The sequence below is a fragment of the Oncorhynchus kisutch genome, linkage group LG11 (assembly GCF_002021735.2).
Source record: "Oncorhynchus kisutch isolate 150728-3 linkage group LG11, Okis_V2, whole genome shotgun sequence".
Classification (NCBI taxonomy): Eukaryota; Metazoa; Chordata; class Actinopteri; order Salmoniformes; family Salmonidae; genus Oncorhynchus; species Oncorhynchus kisutch.
The window spans coordinates 36,415,766-36,428,987 of record NC_034184.2 but is presented as its reverse complement, the minus strand read 5'-3'; the positions used below and the strand labels follow the sequence as shown (position 1 = coordinate 36,428,987).

The window sequence follows — 13,222 nt, the reverse complement described above, 5'->3', positions numbered from 1 at the left end:
AAGATAATACAAAGAAAAAAACTTTAATATTTTTTCATCTTTGAAAAGCAAGACAAAGGCCAATATACAGTGGGGCAAAAAAGTATTTAGTCAGCCACCAATTGTGCAAGTTCTACCACTTAAAAAGATGAGAGAGGCCTGTAACTTTCATCATAGGTACACTTCAACTATGACAGACAAAATGAGGGGGAAAAAATCAAGAAAATCACATTGTAGGATTTTTAATGAATATATTTGCAAATTATGGTGGGAAATAAGTATTTGGTCAATAACAAAAGTTTATCTCAATACTTTGTTATATACCCTTTGTTGGCAATGACAGAGGTCAAACATTTTCTGTAAGTCTTCACAAGGTTTTCACACACTGTTGCTGGTATTTTGGCCCATTCCTCCATGCAGATCTCCTCTAGAGCAGTGATGTTTTGGGGCTGTTGCTGGGCAACATGGACTTTCAACTCCCTCCAAAGATTTTCTATGGGGTTGAGATCTGGAGACTGGCTAGGCCACTCCAGGACCGTGAAATGCTTCTTACGATGCCACTCCTTCGTTGCCTTGGGATCATTGTCATGCTGAAAGACCCAGCCACATTTCATCTTCAATGCCCTTGCTGATGGAAGGAGGTTTTCACTCAAAATCTCATGATACATGGCCCCATTCATTCTTTCCTTTCCACGGATCATTTGTCCTGATCCCTTTGCAGAAAAACAGCCCCAAAGCATGATGTTTCCACCCCCGTGCTTCACAGTAGGTATGGTTTTCTTTGGACGCAACTCAGCATTCTTTGTCCTCCAAACACGACGAGTTGAGTATTTACCAAAAAGTTATATTTTGGTTTCATCTGACCATATGACATTCTCCCAATCTTCTTCTGGATCATCCAAATGCTCTCTAGCAACCTAAGATGGGCCTGGACATGTACTGGCTTAAGCAGGGGCACACGTCTGGCACTGCAGGATTTGAGTCCCTGGCGGCGTAGTGTGTTACTGATGGTAGGCTTTGTTACTTTGGTCCCACCTCTCTGCAGGTCATTCACTAGGTCCCCCCGTGTGGTTCTGCGATTTTTGCTCACCGTTCTTGAGCTCATTTTGACCCCACGGGGTGAGATCTTGCGTGAAGCCCCAGATCGAGGGAGATTATCAGTGGTCTTGTATGTCTTCCATTTCCTAAAAATTGCTCCCACAGTTGATTTCTTCAAACCAAGCTGCTTACCTATTGCAGATTCAGTCTTCCCAGACTGGTGCAGGTCTACAATTTTGTTTCTGGTGTCCTTTGACAGCTCTTTGGTCTTGGCCATAGTGGAGTTTGGAGTGTGACTGTTTGTGGACAGGTGTCTTTTATACTGATAACAAGTTCAAACAGGTGCCATTAATACAGGTAACGAGTGGAGGACAGAGGAAGATAGTTGAAGTGTACCTATGATGAAAATTACAGGCCTCTCTCATCTTTTTAAGTGGGAGAACTTGCACAATTGGTGGCTGACTAAATACTTTCTTGCCCCACTGTATAACTAAGGAATCAAGGCGCAATTTAGATGTTGGCCACTAGATGGCAATAGTGTATGTGCAAACTTTTAGACTGAGTCAATGAAACATTGCATTTCTGTTCAAAATGTTGTTTCAAGACTGTCCAAATGTGCCTAATTGGTTTATTGATACATTTTCAAGTTCTTAAATATGCACTCTCCCCAAACAATAGCATTGTATTCTTTCACTGTAATAGCTACTTTAAATTGGACAGTGTAGTTACATTAACAAGAATTTAAGCTTTCTGCCCATATCAGAAATGTCTATGTCCTAGGAAATTTTCTTTGTACTTACAACCTCATGCTAATCACATTAGCCTTACGTTAGCTCAACCGTCCCACAGGGGGGACACCAATCCTGTAGAGGTTTAATTAGGAACATCTACATTTTAAGAAACCTAATAAATCAATGTAATATATCCTACACCATCTCAATAAATCCATTATTTATTTTAGGCAGGTCTAAAGAAACATTACGATATGAAGAAGAAAATGAAGCTTATTTCAGAATAACAGAATAGCATATTCATATGTTAGGCCCTGATCTGGCTATACAATATATCTGTGGGCTACACTAGTACATTTTCAGGCCAGACTTGCTTACAATTCCTGGGGAATTATTTTATATTATAGTATAGTAAGAAGAACACAATTGATCATAGCTGAATAAAACAGAAAGTATATTTTCCCTGAACGATTTCCTAGGGAGTGCACACATGCACACATTCTGTGTTGAACGGGTAACAAAGTGATCATTTGAAACAGGTCCTCTAGAATAGCTCAGGTAGGCTACACCGATTGTAAAGAGGATGAATGTGTATCATTTTAAGAAGTGAGAAATAAATCTAGCAGCACGAGAAAGCTGGGATCCTCTTTTAAATAGTGGCCAGTCAAAATGTTATTTTCATATGAAATTGCACAATGAATGGGCTTATAAGAACACGTTTCACCAGGCTCTGTAGGCTATGGGCTCTCTAACCCTGTTCCAGAGTTATTAGGCCATTGATAAGGTTGTGATACAACCCTTATCAATGGGCTAGGCTACATGATGCATGTGACTCTGATTTTAAAAAGTAGGGGGGAAATTATGCTTTGTTTCTTCGACTACTGGGCATCATTCACAAGTGATAATACTCTTCCCCATCAGACTATTCTCAATCTTGTCTTTACATGTACTAAATAATATACACTACCGTTCAAAAGTTTGGGGTCACTTAGAAATGTCCTTGTTTTTTAAAGAAAAGCACATTTGTTGTCCATTAAAATAACATACAATTGACCAGAAATACAGTGTAGACATTGTTAATGTTGTAAATTACTATTGTAGCTGGAAACATTTGATTTTGAATGGAATATCTACATACAGTGCCTTGCGAAAGTATTCGGCCCCCTTGAACTTTGCGATCTTTTGCCACATTTCAGGCTTCAAACATAAAGATATAAAACTGTATTTTTTTGTGAAGAATCAACAACAAGTGGGACACAATCATGAAGTGGAACGACATTTATTGGATATTTCAAACTTTTTTAACAAATCAAAAACTGAACAATTGGGCGTGCAAAATTATTCAGCCCCTTTACTTTCAGTGCAGCAAACTCTCTCCAGAAGTTCAGTGAGGATCCCTGAATGATCCAATGTTGACCTAAATGACTAATGATGATAAATACAATCCACCTGTGTGTAATCAAGTCTCCGTATAAATGCACCTGCACTGTGATAGTCTCAGAGGTCCGTTAAAAGCGCAGAGAGCATCATGAAGAACAAGGAACACACCAGGCAGGTCCGAGATACTGTTGTGAAGAAGTATAAAGCCGGATTTGGATACAAAAAGATTTCCCAAGCTTTAAACATCCCAAGGAGCACTGTGCAAGCGATAATATTGAAATGGAAGGAGTATCAGACCACTGCAAATCTACCAAGACCTGGCCGTCCCTCTAAACTTTCAGCTCATACAAGGAGAAGACTGATCAGAGATGCAGCCAAGAGGCCCATGATCACTCTGGATGAACTGCAGAGATCTACAGCTGAGGTGGGAGACTCTGTCCATAGGACAACAATCAGTCGTATATTGCACAAATCTGGCCTTTATGGAAGAGTGGCAAGAAGATAGCCATTTCTTAAAGATATCCATAAAAAGTGTTGTTTAAAGTTTGCCACAAGCCACCTGGGAGACACACCAAACATGTGGAAGAAGGTGCTCTGGTCAGATGAAACCAAAATTGAACTTTTTGGCAACAATGCAAAACGTTATGTTTGGTGTAAAAGCAACACAGCTCATCACCCTGAACACACCATCCCCACTGTCAAACATGGTGGTGGCAGCATCATGGTTTGGGCCTGCTTTTCTTCAGCAGGGACAGGGAAGATGGTTAAAATTGATGGGAAGATGGATGGAGCCAAATACAGGACCATTCTGGAAGAAAACCTGATGGAGTCTGCAAAAGACCTGAGACTGGGACGGAGATTTGTCTTCCAACAAGACAATGATCCAAAACATAAAGCAAAATCTACAATGGAATGGTTCAAAAATAAACATATCCAGGTGTTAGAATGGCCAAGTCAAAGTCCAGACCTGAATCCAATCGAGAATCTGTGGAAAGAACTGAAAACTGCTGTTCACAAATGCTCTCCATCCAACCTCACTGAGCTCGAGCTGTTTTGCAAGGAGGAATGGGAAAAAATTTCAGTCTCTCGATGTGCAAAACTGATAGAGACATACCCCAAGCGACTTACAGCTGTAATCGCAGCAAAAGGTGGCGCTACAAAGTATTAACTTAAGGGACGCTGAATAATTTTGCACGCCCAATTTTTCTGTTTTTGATTTGTTAAAAAAGTTTGAAATATCCAATAAATGTCGTTCCACTTCATGATTGTGTCCCACTTGTTGTTGATTCTTCACAAAAAAATACAGTTTTATATCTTTATGTTTGAAGCCTGAAATGTGGCAAAAGATCGCAAAGTTCAAGGGGGCCGAATACTTTCGCAAGGCACTGTAGGCGTATAGAGGCCTATTATCAGCAACCATAACTCCTGTGTTCCAATGGCATGTTGTGTTAGCTAATCCAAGTTTGTAATTTTAAAAGGCTAATTGATCGTTAGAAAACTCTTTTGCAATTATGTTAGCACAGCTGAAAACTGTTGTTCTGATTAAAGAAGCAATAAAACTGTCCTTCTTTAGACTAGATGAGTATCTGAAGCATCAGCATTTTGTGGGTTCGATTACAGGCTCAAAATGGCCAAAAACAAAGAACTTTCTTCTGAAACTCAGTCTATTCAAGAAAGGAAGGCTATTCTATGAAAGAAATTGCCAAGAAACTGAAGATCTCGTACAAAGCTGTGTACTACTCCCTTCACAGAACAGAGCAAACTGGCTCTAACCAGAATAGAAAGAGGAGTGGGTGCACAACTCAGCAAGAGGACAAGTACATTCGAGTGTCTAGTTTGAGAAACAGACGCTTCACAAGTCCTCAACTGGCAGCTTCATTAAATAGTACCAGCAAAACACCACTCTCACCGTCAACAGTGAAGAGGTGACTCCGGAATGCTGGCCTTCTTGGCAGAGTTCCTCTGTCCAGTGTCTGTGTGCTTTTACCGATCTTAATCTTTTCTATTTATTGGCCAGTCTGAGATATGGCATTTTCTTTGCAACTCTGCCTAGAAGGCCAGCATCCCGGAGTCGCCTCTTCCCTGTTGATGTTGAGACTGGTGTTTTACGGGTACTACAGTATTTAATGAAGCTGCCAGTTGAGGACTACTTGTTAGGCGTTTCTTTTTACAGAAACGTCTGAAGAGTCCGAATGATTTGAGCTACAAACCATATTAAAAGATTTCTATTAAAAGCTGAAAATCTCACAAACACACATGTAATGTTTGGCTCTATGACTCTCACAAGCTACACAACAGTTGTTAGAAGGTGAGGGGTTATTCTACATAGAAGATGATATGTAATTTCAAGACATAGTCTCTATACAGTGCATTCGGAAACTATTCAGACACATAGACTTTTTTCACATTTTGTTACATTACAGCCTTCTAAAATCAATTAAATAAATAGAAATCCTCAGCAATCTACACACAATGATGACAAAACGAAAAAAGGATTTTAGAAATGTTTGGAAATGTATTGAAAAATGCAAGCAGAAATACCTTTTTTACATAAGTATTCAGACCCTTTACTGTGAGACTCGAAATTGCGTGCAGGTGCATCCTGTTTCCATTGATCATCCTTGAAATGATTCTACAAGATCATTAGAGTCCACCTGTGGTAAATTCAATTCATTTGACATGATTGGAAAGGCACACACCTGTCTATATAAGGTCCTACAGTTGACAGTGCATGTTAGAGCAAAAACCAAGCCATGAGGTTGAAGGAATTGTCCATAGAGCTCCGAAACAGGATTGTGCCGAGGCACAGATCTGGGGAAGGGTACCAAAAACATCCTGCAGCAAGTCCCCAAAAACACAGTGGCCTCCATCATTCTTAAATGGAAGAAGTTTGGAACCATCAAGACTCTTCATAGAGCTGGCCGCTCGTCCAAACTGAGAAATCAGGGGAGAAGGGTCTTGGTCAGGGATTTGACCAAGAACCCGATGGTCACTCTGACAGAGATCTAGAATTCCTCTGTGGAGAAAGTATTCACACCCCTTGACATTATGTTGTGTTACAGCCTGTTGTGTTTGGGCTCCTGAATGGCACAGCAGACTAAGGCACTGCATCTCAGTGCTAGAGGCGTCAATACAGACTCTGGTTTGATTCCAGGCTGTATCACAACCGGCCGTGATTGGGATTCCCATAGGGCGGCGCACAATTGGCCCAGCGTTATCCGGGTTAGGGTTTGGCCGGGGTAGGCTGTCATTGTAAATAATAATTTGTTCTTAACTTACTTGACTAGTTAAATAAAGGTTTACTAAAAATATATATATTTTTAAACAGCATGTAAGATGGATTCAATTGAGATTTTGTGGGGCACTGGCCAACACACAATACCCTATAACTGGAATTCTGTTTTTATAATTTTTTACAAATGAATTACAAATGAAAAGCTGAAATGTCTTGAGTCAAAAAGTATTCAACCCCTTTGTTATGGCAAGCCTAAATAGGTTCAGGAGTAAAAGTGTGCTTAACATGTCACATAATAATAAGTTGCATGGACTCAGTGTGCAATAATAGTGTTTAACATGATTACATGTTAAACTGTATCGCCCCTCAGTCGAGCAGTGAATTTCAAACACATATTAAATCACAATGACCAGAGAAGTTTTCCAATGTATTGCAAAGAGGAGCACCTATTGGGAAAGGGAAAGGGGATACCTAGTCTGTTGCTCAACTGAATGCATTTAACCAAAATGTGTCTTCCGGTTTTAACCCAACCCCTCTGAAACAGGTAGGTGCGGGGGACTGCCTTAATTGACATCCATGTCATCGGTGCACGGGGAGTGGTTTTACCTGCCGTGTTCAAGGGTAGATTGGTAGATGGGTAAAAATAAAGCAGACAGTGAATATCCCTTTGAGCATGTTGAAGTTATTAATTACACTTTGGATGGTGTATCAATACTTCCAGTCACTACAAAGATACAAAAGGAAACTGCTAAGGGATTTCACCATGAGGCTAATGGTGACTTTAAAATAGTTACAGAGTTTAATGGATGTGATAGGAGAAAACTTAGGATGGATCAACAACATTGTAGTTACTCCACATACTAACCTATTTGACAGGCTGAATAGAAGGAAGCCTGTACAGAATAAAAAATATTCCAAAACATGCATCCTGTTTGCAACAAGGCACTGAAGTAATACTGCAAAAAATGTGGCAAAGCAATGAACGTTTTGTCTTGAATAAAAAGTTTTGTTTGGGGAAAATCAAATACAGCACATTAGAGAGTACCACTCTCCATATTTTCAAGCTTAGTGGTGGCTGCATCATGTTATGGGTATAATTGTAGTCGTTAAGGACTGGGGAGTTTTTCAGGATAAAAAAAAAACGCAATGGAGCTAAGCACAGCCAAAATCCTGGCGCAAAACCTGGTTCAGTCTGCCTTCTACCAGACACGGGGAGATTAATTCACCTTTCAGCGGGACAATAACCTAAAACACAAGGCCAAATCTACACTGGAGTTGCTTACCAAGAAGACAGTGAATGTTCCTGAGTGGCCAAGTTACAGTTTTGACTTAAATCTGCTTGAAAATACTGTATATGGCAAGGCCTGAAAATGGTTGTCTAGCAATGATCAACAAACAATTCAACCTAGCTTAAAGAATTTTGAAAGGAAAAATGGCAAATATTGCACAAATCCAGGTGTGGAAAGCTCTTAGAGACTTAACCCGGAAAGACTCACAGCTATAATCGCTGCCAAAGGTTATTCTGACATTAATTGATTCAGGGGATTGAATACTTATTTAATCAAAATATATTTGTGTTTTGTTTTTCATTCATTTTTTACAAATGTTTGAATTTTTATAGAGTATTCTGTGTAGATCGTTGACAAAAAAATGACAAATAAATCATTTTTGAATACCACTTTGTAACACAACAAAATGTTGAAAAGTGAAGAGGTGTGAATACTTTCTGAATGCACTATAAATACCACAATATTGCACCTGATTCCGTCTGATGCCTGATGATTCGCAGGACAGGAAATGCTTTCTACCCCTCAATAGATGCTGGGAATAGAACTCACAAAAGGGAGACGGTTTGAAGTGTGTCCCAAGCTTCTAAAGTCCCCATCCAGTAATCTCTGGCAACACACCACTCTGGCAACATCCCACTCTTCCTTTTTACGAGCGACCACACACAGCCACACAAACATAATATAATAATATACAGTATGTAACTTAGCAGACACTTTTTTTCAAAGCGACTTACAGTCATGCGTGCATACATTTTACTTACAGGTCTACAATATTTAGTTTGTGCCAAAACATATGGCCTGCCTATCCTTTGTTGATATTATGAAGGTATAAAAGGAACACACTTTAAAAACAACATTATCTTTCAATCTATCCTAAAGAGAAGCACAGCAGGGAGCGGTAATGTTATAGTACTCCCCTGTTTCCCAAGAGAAATATTTGCATACCGCTGGAAGCTTCTCTCCTTAACCCCTGACCCTTTGACAGATTTACACACAGGAAAGGATTGAGGGTCCCTGGCCTCGCGTACTACACTACAGACCCCAAAGTGGAGGAGCCTGCAGTCCTGTGACATTTCTCTGTTTTATGTCCTCTAGATTCTCGCCAGTCACCCCATTACACAACAACCCTCTATCCTCTCCTCCGCCTCTCCTTCTCTTTCTCTGTGCTGGAAGGGAAGATAAACACACTCAGTCAGGTTTGGGGACCGAATACAGTCCGTCTTCCTTAAAAGGAGAAAATATGCTCTTTTAGAGGAATAAGGGAGAGAGAGGCTGAGCGAGTGAAAGTAGAGATAGAGATGTAGGCTCTTAATTGGAGCCAGTTTGCTACAGCAGGAAAATAATCCTGCAGCAACAGGGAATGTGAATTATTGTCTGGATTATAATTAATGGACGTATTTGTAGGGGTTGATACATTTTTGGAAAAAATCATGTCTGATATGTCAAAGTGTTATCACAGATTTAGAAGCTATTTTAAATCTCAAATACACTGCAAGTTATACATTTTCTGCATTGCAGGAAAGTTCTCCTGCAACGGAGTGAGTCAAATTAAGGTCCTACTGTACATGAGAGAGACCAATAGACACATTCCAGAGGACTAATCCAGTTAGAAAGATAAAAGGGGGAAAACTTGGAAAGAAAGAACAGGGCCAGTAATATACCTCAGCATTTTAATGGCCAACTCTTTTCAAAAACGATTTTCTATACCCTCTGACGAAGGCGAAGGCATCCCTAGGAGGATGCGTCACTTGAGTGGGTTGAGTCACTGACGTGGTCTTCCTGTCTGGGTTGCCGTGGCGGAAACCTTTGTGGGCTATACTCGGCCTTGTCTCAGGATGATACGTTGAAGGTATCCCTCTAGTGGTGTGGGGGCTGTGCTTTTGCAAAGTGGGTGGGGTTATATCCTGCCTGTTTGGCCCTGTCCGGGGGTATCATCGGATGGGGCCACAGTGTCTCCTGACCCCTCCTGTCTCAGCCTCCAGTATTTATGCTGCAGTAGTTGATGTGTCAGGGGGCTAGGGTCAGTGTGTTATATCTGGAGTATTTCTCCTGTCTTATCCGGTGTCCTGTGTGAATTCAAGTATGCTCTCTCTAATTCTTTCTCTCGGAGGAGGACCTGAGCCCTAGGACCATGCCTCAGGACTACCTGGCCTGATGACTCCTTGCTGTCCCCAGTCCACCTGGCCGTGCTGCTGCTCCAGTTTCAACTGTTCTGCCTGAGGCTATGGAACCCTGACCTGTTCACCGGACGTGCTACCTGTCCCAGACCTGCTGAATGATCGGCTATGAAAAGTCAACTGACATTTACTGCTGAGGTGCTGACCTGTTGCACCCTCGACAACCTCTGTGATTATTATTATTTGACCCTGCTGGTCATCTATGAACATTTTAACATCTTGGCCATGTTCTGTTATAATCTCCACCCGGCACAGCCAGAAGAGGCCACCCCTCATAGCCTGGTTCCTCTCTAGGTTTCTTCCTAGGTTTTGACCTTTCTAGGGAGTTGTTCCTAGCCACCATACTTCTACACCTACATTGCTTGCTATTTGGGATTTTAGGCTGGGTTTCTGTACAGCACTTTGATATTTGATATATCAGCTGATGTAAGAAGGGCTTTATAAATACATTTGATTTTATATAAATAAATTCATTTCATTTGATAGGCCAATACAAAAACCTAATCAACAGTACTACTGGCAAGAACAGTGTGCTGGTTTGTCTGTTTCTTTTCAGATATCTAAACCCAAACTGACAAACAAGTTGGTCAAACAGAGAAGAGGCATCGATCTCCACGCCATTGAGTAAACATCACAGTCCTCAGTTCTAATCGATAGAGGAGCAGCTCTATTGAAACTCATTCCTCTGTACCCAAAATAGTTGTCAATGACCTCAGCATTCACAACCATATATTACATGTCTGCGTTGTCCTCCATAAAGGGAGCCACTCGCCAGGTCATTCTCAAACATGCCTTTCTTCATTGCGCTCTTGCTAGCAGGGAAAAGAGGTAAACCATCTCACTCGTGTTCTTATAGAACCAGGGTAACGTTAGTAACTCAAAATTATTTTTCTAATACTCATTTTGTGTCACTTATGGGATATGGCCATCTCCTGTAACACAGACATTCTCTCTGAAGCCAGGGTAGTTCCAACAGCATCATCCCTCAGAGGGTCAAACATGTAGGACAGTATGCGCCAATGAAGGTGCAGTGACCTCCAGTCGGTAAAACCTCATAAAAATACGAGGGGTGGCCCAACATTCCACCTCGCAAATCTCTTGTAAAAAAGAATAGTGCCCATACCTATGGTGGAATGAGCCCTCAGGCCCTCCGGGGACTGTAAACACTTGCTATTATAAGCCAATATAATAGCCTCCACTATCCAATGGGATAGCCGTTGACGAGAGAGGGGCCCACCCTTGCAAGGGGATGGCCAAGACACAAAGAGTTGGTCACTCTTGTGACATGCTCTCGTTCTATCCAAGTAGATATGCAAAGCACGTACAGGACATAAATGGTGGAGGAGCCATTCTTCCGTAGAAGTAAATGGTGGCCATAAGCTCTAAGGCTAGACAATTGTAATTACAGCTGACCTTAGGCATAAAGGCAGGGCAAAACGTAGGCACAGTGTGTGCAGCTCACTCACACCCCTTGCAGATGTAAGGGCAATCAGCAAAGCCGTCTTGAAGGGGAGATATTTGAACTCTACGCTTTCCAGTGGCTCAAAAGTTTGCTGAGGAATTACACTACATGACCAAAAGTATGTGGACACATGCTCGTCAAACATCTTATTCCAAAATCATGGGCATTAATATGGAGTTAGTGCCCCTTTGCTGCAATAACAGCCTCCACTCTTCTGGGAAAGCTTTCCGCTAGATGTTGGACAATGCTGTGGGGGCTTGCTTCGATTCAGCCACAAGAGCATTAGTGAGCTCGGGCACTGTTGTTGGGCGATTAGGCCTGGCTTGCAGTCGGCGTTCCAATTCCTCCCAAAGGTGTTTGATGGGGTTGAGGTCAAGGCTCTGTGCAGGCCATTGAAGTTCTTCCACACAGATTTTAACAAACCATTTCTGTATGGACCTCGCTTTGTGTATGGGTGCATTGTCGTGCTGAAACAGGAAAGGGCCTTCCACAAATTGTTGCCATAAAGTTGGAAGCACAGAATTGACTAGAATGTCATTGTATGCTGTAGCGTTAAGATTTCCCTTCACTTGAACAAAGGGGCATAGCTGTTTCTACTGCTCCAGAGTACAATGGCGGTGAGCTTTACACCACTCCAGCTGACACTTGGCTTTGCACATTAAACTTATGTGCGGTTGCTCGGCCATGGAAACCCATTCAAGTTCCCGACGAACAGTTCTTGTGCTGACGTTGCTTCCAGAGGCAGTTTGGAACTCGGTAGTGAGTTTTGCAATGGAGGACAGACAATTTTTATGTGCTTCAGCACTTGGCGGTCCCATTCTGTGAGCTTGTGTGGCCTACCACTTCGCGGCTGTGCTGTTGTTTCTCCTACACATTTCCACTTCACAATAACAGCATTTACAGTTGACCATGGCAGCTCTAGCAGGGCATACGTTTGGAAAACTGACATGTTGGAAAGGTGGCATCCTATGACGGTGCCATGTTGAAAGTCATTGAGCTCTTCAGTAAGGCCATTCTACTGCTAATGTTTGTCTATGGAATTGCATGGCTGTGTGCTCGATTTTATACACCTGTCAGCAACAAGTGTGGGTGAAATAGCAAAATCCCCTCATTTAAAGGGGTGCCCACATACTTTGTATATAAAGTGTACCTTTGTGCTTGTGGTGGTGATTAGGGCTGTTGCTGTGACCGTATCACCACCACACCCACAGTCACGAGTCATGAAGGCAGTCAAATTCCACATGACCGTTTAGTCATGGTAATTAGGCTTCTCCCAGCTCTGATGCTGCTGCTGGTCATTAGTAGCTTACCAAACTTGCTAACTGCCTGGTACTCAGCACTCTATTGTCCCTCTAATCACTCTGACAGCAATGCAAATGTTTTTTCGAAAATCTAATCAAACACTTCATGAGAGCCCATGAGCTCATTTTGCGAAACATTTCGGTAGGCTATGAAATTGCGGGAGAAAACAGAATGATGGCCACTAATAAAAAGAGGAGGATCCCATATGCTTTCTATAAGCTAGGCCTACTATATTATTTCTGAACTTTCCAAATATTAAGCACATTGCTTATATTTACAACAGTAGTATAGCCTACCTGGCTGGCATGAAAATAAACCACGGGGAAAAGCGTCCTCCATTCGCTATTTAAGTGCATAGATGACATGTATTTTTTCCCGCTGCCCCTGTTTCGATACAGGTGCATGATAATGGTAATTTCTAAATCAAAATAAATGTCACACATATATTATTTAGTAAATGTATATATATATAAGCCTATCACAATATTAGCATATCACTTGTGAATTACAGTTGAAGTTGGAAGTTTACATACACTTGGGCTGGAGTCATTAAAACTCGTTTTTCAACCACTCCACAAATTTCTTGTTAACAAACTATTGTTTTGGCAATCGGTAAGGACATCTACTTT

At 41.4% G+C, this 13,222-nt stretch overlaps 1 protein-coding gene across 2 annotated transcripts in view; it reads right to left on the bottom strand.

Annotated features, from left to right (window-relative positions):
• The window catches only part of LOC109899108 (cGMP-dependent protein kinase 1-like), a 158,650-nt gene that overhangs the window by 128,587 nt on the left and 16,841 nt on the right, over window positions 1–13,222 (bottom strand). The window lies entirely within an intron of this gene.